Below are 12,753 nucleotides of genomic sequence, written 5' to 3'. Positions count from 1 at the left end.
CCAAGCCTATGCCCCAACCAGGAATGCTGAAGAAGCTGAACAGTTCTATGAAGACCTACAAGACCTTTTAGAAATAACACCCAAAAAAGATGTCTTTTTCATTATAGGGGAACGGAATGCCAAAGTAGGAAGTCAAGAAACACTTGGAGTAACAGGCACATTTGGCCTTGGAATACGGAATAAAGCAGGGCGAAGGCTAATAGAGTTTTGCCAACATAATGCACTGGTCATAGCAAACACCCTCTTCCAACAACACAAGAGAAGACTCTACACATGGACATCACCAGATGGTCAACACCGAAATCAGATTGATTATATCTTTGCAGCCAAAGATGGAGAAGCTCTATACAGTCAACAAAAACAAGACCAGGAGCTGACTGTGGCTCAGACCATGAACTCCTTATTGCCAAATTCAGACTTAAATTGAAGAAAGATGGGAAAACCACTAGACCATTCAGGTATGACCTAAATCAGATCCCTTATGAATATACAGTGGAAATGAGAAATAGATTTAAAGGCCTAGATCTGATAGAGTGCCTGATGAACTATGGATGGAGGTTCGTGACATTGTACAGGAGACAGGGATCAAGACCATCCCCAAGAAAAAGAAATGCAAAAAAGCAAAATGGCTGTCTGGGGAGGCCTTACAAATAGCTGTGAAAAGAAGAGAAGCAAAAAGCAAAGGAGAAAAGGAAAGATATAAGCATCTGAATGCAGAGTTCCAAAGAATAGCAAGGAGAGATAAGAAAGCCTTCCTCAGTGATCAATGCAAAGAAATAGAGGAAAACAACAGAATGGGAAAGACCAGAGATCTCTTCAAGAAAATTAGAGATACAAAGGGAACATTTCATGCAAAGATGGGCTCGATAAAGTACAGAAATGGTATGGACCTAACAGAAGCAGAAGATATTAAGAGGAGGTGGCAAGAATACACAGAAGAACTGTACAAAAAATATCTTCATGACCCAGATAATCATGATGGTGTGATCACTCACCTAGAGCCAGACGTCCTGGAATGTGAAGTCAAGTGGGATTTAGAAAGCATCACTATGAACAAAAGTAGTGGAAGTGATGGAATTCCAGTTGAGCTATTTCAAATCCTGAAAGATGATGCTGGGAAAGGGCTGCACTCAATATGCCAGCAATTTTGGAAAACTCAGCAGTGGCCACAGGACTGGAAAAGATCAGTTTTCATTCCAATCCCAAAGAACGGCAATGCCAAAGAATGCTCAAACTACCACACAACTGCACTCATCTCACACGCTAGTAAAGTAATGCTCAAAATTCTCCAAGCCAGGCTTCAGCAATACGTGAACCGTGAACTTCCAGATGTTCAAGCTGGTTTTAGAAAAGACAGAGGAACCAGAGATCAAATTGCCAACATCTGCTGGATCATTGAAAAAGCAAGAGAGTTCCAGAAAAACATCTATTTCTGCTTTATTGACTATGCCAAAGCCTTTGACTGTGTGGATCACAATAAACTGTGGAAAATTCTGAAAGAGATGGGAATACCAGACCACCTGACCTGCCTCTTGAGAAATCTGTATGCAGGTCGGGAAACAACAGTTAGAACTGGACATGGAACAACAGACTGGTTCCAAATAGGAAAGGAGTACGTCAAGGCTGTATCTTGTCACCCTGCTTATTTAACTTATATGCAGAGTACATCATGAGAAATGCTGGGCTGGATGAAGCACAAGCTGGAATCAAGATTGCCGGAAGAAATATCAATAACCTCAGACATGCAGATTACACAACCCTTATGGCACAAAGTGAAGAGGAACTAAAAAGCCTCTTGATGAAAGTGAAAGAGGAGAGTGAAAAATTTGGCTTAAAGCTCAACATTCATGAAACGAAGATCATGGCATCTGGTCCCATCACTTCGTGGCAAATAGATGGGGAAACAGTGGAAACAGTGTCAGACTTTATTTTTGGGGGGCTCCAAAATCACTGTAGATGGTGACTGCGGCCATGAAATTAAAAGACACTTACTCCTTGGAAGGAAAGTTATGACTAACCTATATAGCATATTAAAAAGCAGAAACATTACTTTGCCAACAAAGGTCCGTCTAGTCAAGGCTATGGTTTTTCCAGTGCTCATGTATGGATGTGAGAGTTGGATTGTGAAGAAAGCTGAGCACCAAAGAATTGATGCTTTTGAACTGTGGTGTTGGAGAAGACTCTTGAGAGTCCCTTGGACTGCAAGAAGATCCAAGCAGTCCATTCTAAAGGAGATCAGTCCTGGGTGTTCATTGGAAGGACTGATGCTGAAGCTGAAACTCCAATACTTTGGCCATGTCATGCGAAGAGTTGACTCATTGGAAAAGACTCTGGTGCTGGGAGGGATTGGGGGCAGGAAGAGAAGGGGACAACAGAGGGTGAGATGGTTGGATGGCATCACCGACTCGATGGACATGAGTTTGAGTGAACTCTGGGAGTTGGTGATGGACAGGGAGGCCTGGCCTGCTGTGATTCATGGGGTCGCAAAGAGTCAGACACGACTGAGCGACTGAACTGAACTGATTGAACTTACAACTAAGTATAAACTTGAGGTTATTTTTAATGCTTCATTTAGAAACAATAAAAGCCACATAGAATACTTCTGAAATGGCATGGGATAAAGAAATATATACAAATACATGCATATATACACGTGCTCACCTATACACAAATAAGGGAGCCACTGTAATTCTGAAAAAAATAAAAGAAAGAAAGAATTGGACAAAATGCCTGTTTTTCAGAGCAGTCTGAGGAGATGCAGCATGAATTCATGGGATTACTCAAGAGCAAGGCTTCATAAGGTAATATACTTCCCTGTATGTATGTGTGTTAGTCGCTCAGTCATGTCTGACTCTCTGTGACCCCATGCGCTGTAGCCCACCAGGCTCCTCTGTCCGTGGAATTCTCCAGCAAGAATAATGGAGAGGGTAGCTACTCCCTTCTCCAGGGGGTCTTCTTGAGCCAGGGGCTGAACCCAAGTCTCCTACATTGCAGGCAGCTTCTTCACCATTTGAGCCACCAGGAAAGCCCCATATTACCTCTGTGTTCACCTCTCACTGTGTGATAGACGCTGTTATGGGTCTCATTTCCCCGGCCCCTCATAGCCACCCTGTAGGTTAAAGGTGATGGTCCCCGATCCGGATGAGAACCCTGGGGCCCAGGGAGATGGACAGACCTGCCGCAGGTCTCATGGCAAGTCGGGACAGAGTGAGGAGCTAGATCCAGGCCTTTCTAACTGCTGCGCTTGTGGTCTGCAGGGACCCCACTGCAGGGAAGAATGGGCCACTCGTCACTGAGGGGAGCCAGGCAGCATCCAGCAGGCCGAGGACGTGGGAGCTTACGGAGAGTGACGGCAGAACCTGGGATGATGTTCCTGTGCACGCCCCCCACTCCACCCTGTCCCTCCCACATGCTGATGGGAGTCCAGGAGCTGCTGGCTTCTGGGCTGTTCCACTGTGCCACAGGCCATCCCTTTTAAAACTCAGATATTGATTTGTGACAGAGTTCAAAAGGATGTATACATCTATTCCATAATATGAACTACTTTATCAGGCTGTGAACACTCCAAACGCACTGGAGATCTAAACCTCAAGGAATGGGAAAGCAGAGGGTCAGGAGAGCGGGTGTGTGACACCCACGGCGGGGCAGCCTCAGAAGCAAACTCAGAAAGATGAGCCCTGGGATGCCCAAGAAAAGGGGCGGATTGTGGGGCCTGTGAAGTAACCCTTCAGCTTCACCCTTTTCCAAAGTGAGTCTTGAGATGACCCATGAAGGACACATTCCAGAGTAGAAAGAGGGCCTTCTTGACACAAACTAAGATGGACAAGACAGAGTGGACAGTAAAGGGGATGTGGTCTGCTTAGAGAAGGCGATCCGTGTTGGGAGAAGTGAGATTAGGGTCCGCTGGAAGAGATGAGATTCATGACTTGGCACGCGAATGAGCAGGTAGTAAGAAGGGAGGTGGTGGCAAGCCACTGCACGAGTCAGACTGGAGAAGGGACGGGCCCAGTGGGATTGATGAAAAGAGAAAAGCGAAACAAAAGCTTTCTGGCACAGCTCAGGTGTTGTGGACCTTCACTAGGGTAGTGAACATCAAAATGGAACAAAGGAGAGAGACTAGGGGAATATGGCAAAAGGTAAGGGGGAGAATTTGGGAATGAATTTTAGCTTCAGACACTTAAGTTCTTAAACAAATAGGAAAGTTTAAAGTTTAGGTAAGGCGATACATTCAACTTAAGATTATAGTAAATATGAGTTCATAGTAGTAAAATCAATGCAGACTCCATCATTTTTAAAATTCTTTTAAATGCTGTAGAATTATTGAATTATAATAATGCCAGATACTATTCATAGAACACTTTGTGAATTCCCAAACGCTGTTAGGTATCAGCTCCTTGAGTTGTTGGAGCTGGAATTGAATCTGTGACTTCTGGCTCCATCTAGATTCCACAGTGATTTTTCCAACCTGATTTCTAGGCCTCTCTTCCCAGTGACTAGGGGTTTAAAATGGCCAAATTAATCTGAACGAAGAGTTTTGGCCATTGGTGAGAAAGGAGTATTTATTCTACAAAAATGTCAGTACTTACTGAGACCTCTTTAAGTAACTATAGGTTGGCAGCTATTTTTCCTGCAAGTTGAATGTTCTCGGAATTGTAACCACCATATGATAAAGAAGGCATCTTTGTTATCTGCTCTGCCCTTTACTACTTTGGTATTCTGTCTTTAAAATGATACATATACTGGCCAATCCCCAAAGTGAATAATGAAAATCTCTAGGGACCAGAGGTCTTGGTTAATGTGGCTAGCAAATAACAAAACTAGTATTGAAGTGATAGATCAAATGACTCCGTCCAGGTCAAGCACCAGGGGATACACTGGTTTCCTTTTTTTAAAAGATAGCTTTGCATGTGTGATAAGTCACTTCAGTCATGTGCAGCTCTTGGCAGCTGTACAGACTGCAGCCCACCAGGATCCCCTGTCCATGGGATTCTCCAGGCAAGAATACCAGAGTGGGTTGCCATGCCCTCCTCCAGGGGATCTTCCTGACCCAAGGATAGAAGCCAGGTCTCCTGCATTACAGGCGGATTCTTTATTGTCTGAGCCACCAGGGATGCCACCTGAGAAGCCCTTTAACTGCTTTATTAAAGTATAATTTGCATACCATAAAACTCATCAGTTGTAAATGTAAAAATCCACTCATTTAAATTAACATATTCAGTTCACTTCAGTTGCTCAGTCATGTCCTACTCTTTGCGACCCCAAGGAACTGCAGCACGCCAGGCCTCCCTCTCCGTCACCAACTCCCGGAGCTTGCTCAAACTCACATTCAAGTCAGTGATGCCATCCAACCATCTCATCCTCTGTCGTCCCCTTCTCCTCCTGCCCTCAATCTTCCCTAGCATCAGGGTCTTTTCCAATGAGTCAGTTCTTCACATGAGGTGGCCAAAGTATTGGTGTTTCAGCTTCAGCATCAGTCCTTCCAATGAACACCCAGGACTGATTTCCTTTAGGATGGACTGGTTGGATCTCCTTGCAGTCCAAGGGACTCTCAAGAGTCTTCTCCAACACCACAGTTCAAAAGCATCAATTCTTTGGTGCTCAGCTTTCTTCACAATCCAACTCTCACATCCATACATGACCACTGGAAAAACCATAGCCTTGACTAGATGGACCTTTGTTGGCAAAGTAATGTCTCTGCTTTTTAATATGCTCTCTAGTTTGGTCATGGAGAAGGCAATGGCATCCCACTCCAGCACTCTTGCCTGGAAAACCCCATGGATGGAGGAGCCTGGTAGGCTGCAGTCCATGGGGTCGCTAGAGTCAGACATGACTGAGTGACTTCACTTTCACTTTTCACTTTCATGCATTGGAGAAGGAAATGGCAACCCACTCCAGTGTTCTTGCCTGGAGAATCCCAGGGACAGGGGAGCCTGGTGGGCTGCCGTCTATGGGGTCACACAGAGTAGGACACGACTGAAGTGACTTAGCAGCAGTTTGGTCATAGCTTTTCTTCCAAGCTTTTCTTTTATAGCTTGGGTTTCCCTAGTGGCTCAGCTGTTAAAGAATCTGCCTGCAATGTGGGAGACCTGGGTTCGATCTCTGGTTTGGGAAGACCCCCTGGAGAAGGGAAAGGCTACCCACTCTGCTATTCTGGCCTGGAGAATTCCATGGGGTCACAAAGAGTCGGACGTGACTTTCATTTTCACTAAATCAACTTGTTAATTTTTAGTAAATTTCTGGAGTTTTGCAACCATCACCGCATTGAATATTGCCATCATCCCGAGAAGTTTTCTCATGCCTGTTTCCAGTTAATCCCTGCTCCTGTCCACAGCCCCAGGCAGCCATTGGTCTGCTTTCTGTCTGTACCAATTTATCTGTTCTAGAGATTTCATATAAATGGAATCACATAGTATGTAGTCTTTCTTCTCTCTGTGCTCTGAAAGAAGATAGAAGTCTGGCTTCCTTCACTTAGCATGTTTTTTAAGTTCCTTCCATGTTTTAGCAAGTATCAGTTGGTGATGGACAGGGAGGCCTGGCGTGCTGCAATTCATGGGGTCGCAAAGAGTCGGACACGACTGAGCGACTGATCTGATCTGATCTGATTGCTCAAAAACATTCCAACCATTCACTTATCCATTCACCTGCTGATGGCTATTTAGCTTGTTTCCAGTTCTGGTTCACTATGAATTATGCTGCGATGAGCATTTGCATACATGATTGTGTGGAGGTATCTTTTTATCTCTCTTGCTTAGATTCCTAGAAGTGAAACTGCTTCTGGAATAGCCGAGCCACTTTACGTTTCCACCAGCAGTATATGCAAGTTCCAGTTTCTCCACAGGCATCCTTCTCAACATTTGGTGACATGGGTCTTTTTAAAACTAGGGCCACTCTACTGGGTGTTACTTATGTCTCATCGTTACTTTCACTTACATTTCTCTAATGACCGATGGTGTTAGGTATACATTTATATGCTTACTAGTCATTCAGATTCCCTTTTTGGAGAAGTATCTATCAAATCTTTTGCCAATGTTATATATTGAATTGTTTGTCTCCTTTTTCCTAAGCTTTAGTTATTCTTTATATATTCTAAATAAAGTCTTTTATTAGATATATGATTTGCAAACATTTTCTCTAAGTCTGAAGTTGTCTTTTGACTGTCTTAATGGTAGCTTTTGAAACACAAAAACTTTCAGTTTGGTCAAGTCCAACTTGCCAGTTTTTTCTTTTTAGGACTGTGCTTTTACAAAGATTTTCTCCTGTATTTTTTTGAAGTTTTATTGTACTCCTGTACTTCTGTCTACAATCCATTTTTGTGGGGTAAGGGTTTAGATTCCTTTTTTTTTTGTTGTATGATTTTTTTTTCTTTACAGCACCTACATAAGGAATATACGAATAAAGCTGTGTTTATTGGAGTTACAGAGAATCTAGTATGTTTTTAATGTGTTCTGGAGATCTAGCATCAAAGAATCCCTACAATTTGAGTCCTTGAAGGTGAAGATGCTTTTGGTGGGGAAAATGGTCTCTGTACTTCAATAGAAGCACAAGAGAGGAGAGGACAGAGCTTAGAGATGTTGCAAGCGTGTCCTTCCCAGGTCAGACAATCAGAATCTGCTGGTTGCTGTCCTAAGGAGAAATACTCATCTGGTCTCAGCCTAGAAATGAAGAGTGGTATGTAAATGGCCTGCCTAGCGTGCTGGGCATCGCCTAGTCTATCTGCTTGGTCAATAGATAAAGATCAATGATCAATTCTGTTTCTTCTCACAGGTCTGCATTTCTTTAATTACAGGGGTGCTTTGGGCACCAGAGGGGGAAGCGAGGACAAGGTGATAAATTAGGGTAAACTACATGTAGAGGCGGTCACGTTGATTTATCAGGGAGATGGCAATCTTGTACTGGATCCTGTAGAATGCAGACACTTTTAAAGGCACAGGGACCTTCCAAAATAACCCCCTTCCCCAGGCACCAGTCCCCTTAAATCAGCGGTAGCCGTTAGATCCTCATTCTCTAAACTTAAGTTTTTCTATTCTTCCCAGTTATCACAGAGCGTTCATGAACAACCGCCACTGGGCTAATAAATCACACCTTCAGGGAAGAGAAACAAACAGTGATGAGGATGAGAGCGATGGAGGAAAGGCCACGTGCTCGGGGCGGCTTGGTGCGGACTGCGCGGGAAGGAGAGGACGCACGGGGCCGGGCGGGCGGCCAGCGGGGCAGGACTGCTCCGGGCCTCCTCCGAGAGCAAAGCCAGGTCAGCGCTGGCTCGCGCTGATGCCGTCACCCACTGCTTTAGAATTCATTCTGATTCCACACTATTGTTAACCTATAATTCTTCAGGGTGGGTGGGGTGGGGGGGAGTCCTTATCGCCAAAAAAGTTAAAATGTCTTTTATACCAAACGTGCATCTCGGAGCCACCCCTTCTCTTTTCAGAGATAACTGCTTGTTTATTATGACACCTTCTGGAACTTGCCACTCCATGGACGTGCATACACAAGTTCCATAAAGCATGTGAGAGTCTGGAGTTTTCTTACATAGATCATGAGCCACCCTGAACCTTGCTTTTTTTCATTCATTAATATTGATATTGCATATATTTACATTTCTAGTATATTACTACAACATTTCTCAGAGATCTTGCCACACCAGGACACAGAGACCGCCCCATTCTAGTGGTCCAGATGTGGTACCTTGAATGCTGAAGAGTGTATCCTGTGCAGTTGGATCACACGGACCCAAATCTCACTTTTGTCCCTGCTGGAGAGGCTGGAAATTTACTGACTCTCACTGTGCTTCAGTTTCACACTGCGCTTCAGTTTCACACTCCTAAAATGGGCATAAGGACAGTATCTATGCCGTATTAAAAGTTAATACATGAAAAGCCCTTAGAACAGGGTCTGGTGCATTGTAAGCGACAAAGAAATGTTTATCCGTTGTTAATCATTTAAATGGCTACACGGTAGGTCTATGCTATGGTGTATTTTCTAATTGATGTATGCTTAGATCATCAATAAGTTTTGCTATTATTAATAAAGAGTACTTTCCATAAACATGCTTCCTTATGTATCTTTATGTATGTATTCCTACCCTATGTGTTTCTGTAGGGTAGAGACAAAAAGTGGAATTCCACAAGGAAGGGATTACTTGTCAGATACAGCAGTTTTGCCAAATTGGCTTCCAATTTATATTCCTGCCCATAAAGGAGAGCACCAATTTTTCCATACTCTTGCCATCAATTACTGTTTCAAACATTTTATTCCTCTAAAGAACGAGAAATAATCTTTCTTTCATATTTTCATCTGAATGTCTCAAATTACTAGTGGGAACAAAAATATGTTCATGTTTATTGCTCATTGAGGTTTCCTCAAGGTGAATTCCCTCCTCGCAGTCTTCGGCCATTTTTATATCGAGCTGTTTGATTTGTGGACCCTGTTGATATATTCTGCAGAAGGACACTGAGTTTGTTATATGCTGCCCATATCCCGCCCCCCTCCCCAATCTAAGTATTAATTTGTTAAAGTTCTGCAAGGGAACGTAACCCATTCTCAACCTGTCCTGTCATCGGTGGGCTCTCTGGAGGATTAAACCACAAGGATACCACTATGGCCATGCTCAAACCGCAGCTCTAATAAAAGATGACGTGGCCCAGATGGGGACTCAGCTCAGAAAATGATTGGTGCGCCAGACACCGCCCAGCCTTGGCTGGCTCAGGCAGGAATGCTTCTCTAAGAGCCTCTGAATGTTGTGTTTCTGATTACTTCTGCATCCTGAGCTGCAGCTACCCCAGGAATGTGGTTCCCGGTGAGGAGGTGGTGAGCTGCCAGCCTCTGGAAGGAAACACAAGCAGCTCTGGCATAATAAACGTGAGTGATGGAGAATGAACATGAACCCTCGCAAAGTTCTCCTGGGACCTTCTATTTAAAGTAGCAGCACCCACATCGCTAGAAGCAGGTAGAAAGGTTGAAGGCTGAGCCCAGAGCAGACCCACTGAATCTGTATTTCAGTGAGACCCGCTCAGGTGGTTCCTGTGCCCATTACAGTCTGAGAAGCACACCGCTAAGGCTGTTTAAACAGGCCAGAAGTACCTGTGGGGTGGGCCTAGGGTTTCAATTACCATCAGTTATGAGTTGAACTGCAGCCCCTAAAATTCCCTATTGCCGGGGTCCAGCCCCGGTGGATCCAGGGAATTCGAAGCGGGGACGGCATCGGCGAGGATCAGGAAACAACTGCTTAATTAAACGTTAATTAAGGATATAAAGAGTAATAGAATAAGGATAGCTCAGTGAGGAAATTCAGTGGAGAAAAGAGGCTGAATAATTCAGCCAGAAGGTGAGAGAAAGAACGACATGGGGAGACCAAGTTTCAGTGAACAAGGCCCGCACTTTATTTTCCAAAGTAGTTTTTATACCTTAAGTTATGCATAGAGGATAATGGGGGAAGGGGTAGAGTCATGCAGTTAGCCAGGCTTTCTTCCTGCAAACTTATCATATGCAAAAGTTTAGGTGATTTGCATCATCTTCTGGCCTGGAGGCCTGTTAACATTTTAAGGAACTTCTTTTTCTCTAAAGGTGATTATTCTAAAGTCAGGCGCCACCCTCCAAAAGCATTAGATAAAGTTGCCTTCCTATAGGGCAAAGGTGTGGTGGGCTATAACAAGAAAAAGAATTAACTCAAGGGTCCAAGATTACAAACATTAAAGCTACTACTTACACCAATTATATTAATCAATACACTGCCAGGGACACAGCAGGTAAGGGATATGGAAACTTAGCAGCAAACATTGGCCCAACAAGTGAAAAACCCTTCACCAATACAATTTCTAATCAATCTTTTAACTGCTCAAAGGAATCTGTATTTAGACAGTTTAGAACATCTCATGCCTCTCACAGTTGCAGGGCTCTGAGCAATCACATGTGGCTGGAAAAACCTATTCAGGCAGGCTAGAGGACTTCCAAAGGAGTTTGTAGGTTGAAACACTATCACACCCAGGAACTTTATTAACTGGAGCTGTAAGTTAACTCTTTTTTTCAGAGAGAGGTAGTGGGGGACAGCCCCCCATAAAGTCAGAGGTGTAGGTGAGAGCACAAAGCAGAAAGTAGGCAGACTCTGGTTTTGGGGGTAGATGCTCGAGAATTTCCAGGGGGACTCCTGAGGCTCAATCCCGCCTTTGCATATGCCCAGCCTCCTTCCTCATGACCTTTGCCAGGGGCAGAGCTCCTGCTCCCGGCACCCTATGTTGAGTCCTGAGCCCTCAGCCCACCAGAAAAGTGAAAGGCGCTCAGCCGTGTCCGAGCCTGTGTGACCCCATGGACTGTAGTCCGCCAGGCTCCTGTGTCCATGGGATTCTCCAGGCAAGAACACTGGAGTGGGTAGCCATTCCCCTCTCCAAGGGATCTTCCCAACCCAGGGATCAAACCCAGGTCTCCTGCATTGCAGGTGGATTCTTTACTGTGAGCCACCAGGGAAGCCAGAAGGTGACCTTAGTTGGAGACAGGGTTGCTTCAGATGTTGTTAGTTAAGACGAGGCTATACCAGGCCAGGCTGGAGCCTTGATGCAGTATAACTGGAGTCCTTATAAAAGGGGATGCTGGGCACAGGAGAGTGTCCTGTGAGGATGAAAGCAAAGGTCAGGTGGTGCAGCAGAAGCCAGCCGTGCCCGATTTTGTTAGCAAACCCCCAGGAGCTAGGAGTGAGCCTTGGAATCCACCCTCGCAGCCCAAAGAAGGAACCCACCCTGCCAATGCTGAGGTCTTAGATGCCCAGCCTCCAGGGCTGGGAGACAAGGCAATTCTGTTGTTTAAGCCCCTAGTTGGTGGGCTTTATTAGAGCAGCAAAGTAACATACCATCCCATGGGTTTCCCCTGATGGAGGAGCTAGGCATGCAACGCCCTGGAAAAGACACGCCCAGGTTTATCTTCTGGATGATGAAAACATGTAGGCGGAATAAATAGGGCTCAAGACATCAGCTCCCTCTCAGGCAGTCAGTCCCTCTCTCAGCGCCCTCTGCATGTCGTTCTCATTTCACAGGGCGTCAGCGCTCGGTACCCCGACAGTGTGCGTGCCCGGGGCGCGTGCAGCTCTCTCCCTGCCCTTAAATAAAGGGGGAAACAGGTGCAGAGAAGGGCTGGCTGATGGAATAACCCTGTGATCTTGTTTCTGCTCAGGTGTTGTAACTAATGGGCTGTTTAGAGGCAGTTTGTTCTGATGGAATCAAAAGAAAAAAAAAAGTATATTTGAAAGAGAATCCATTTCTTTCTTGGTCACTCATTAGTGACTCGGAACAGTTAGGTGCATGGTTCCTGAAACTGTAGCAGAGACAAACCACCCTCTTTTAATCACAGTTAGTTGCTTCCTACTCAGGCTTTCTTGAAGTGGACAGCACTCGGAAGCAAGGTGTTCTGCCGCAGACTACCCTTCACTTACTTTTATCTCTGTGCATTAGAATACATTTTATTAGTCCTAAATATATCTTTTAGAACAGTGCCTGATTCTTTTCAGAAAAAAATGTATTCTGGATAAGCCACAAAGTCCTAAGTATGGTATGGGGAACTATATTCCATGTCCTGTGATAAACCGTGATGGAAAGGAATATTAAAAGGAATGTATATGTGTGTATAACTGAATCACTTTGCTGTACAAAGGAAATTAACACACGTTGTAAATCAACTGTATCTCAATTAGAAAAAAGAAAAAAATTCTAGTAGCATTAACTAATGTTTTTGAGTAGTTAAATGCGCTAAGCTCAGAGCTTACCCTTG

The 12,753-nt window shown here is 44.5% G+C and overlaps 1 long non-coding RNA gene across 1 annotated transcript; it reads right to left on the bottom strand.

Annotated features, from left to right (window-relative positions):
• Window positions 1-10,355: 10,355 nt before the first annotated feature.
• Window positions 10,356-12,616, bottom strand: LOC129645059 (uncharacterized). The gene is made up of 2 exons (XR_008711149.1): window positions 11,840-12,616; window positions 10,356-11,601 (listed from the first exon to the last, which is right to left on the bottom strand). It is a non-coding gene; the product is annotated as an uncharacterized LOC129645059 (long non-coding RNA).
• Window positions 12,617-12,753: the final 137 nt, after the last annotated feature.

This window comes from Bubalus kerabau, chromosome 2, assembly GCF_029407905.1.
Source record: "Bubalus kerabau isolate K-KA32 ecotype Philippines breed swamp buffalo chromosome 2, PCC_UOA_SB_1v2, whole genome shotgun sequence".
Taxonomy (NCBI): domain Eukaryota; kingdom Metazoa; phylum Chordata; class Mammalia; order Artiodactyla; family Bovidae; genus Bubalus; species Bubalus kerabau.
The sequence above is the reverse complement of the archived record's forward strand: the minus strand, read 5'-3'. Positions and strand labels throughout refer to the sequence as shown.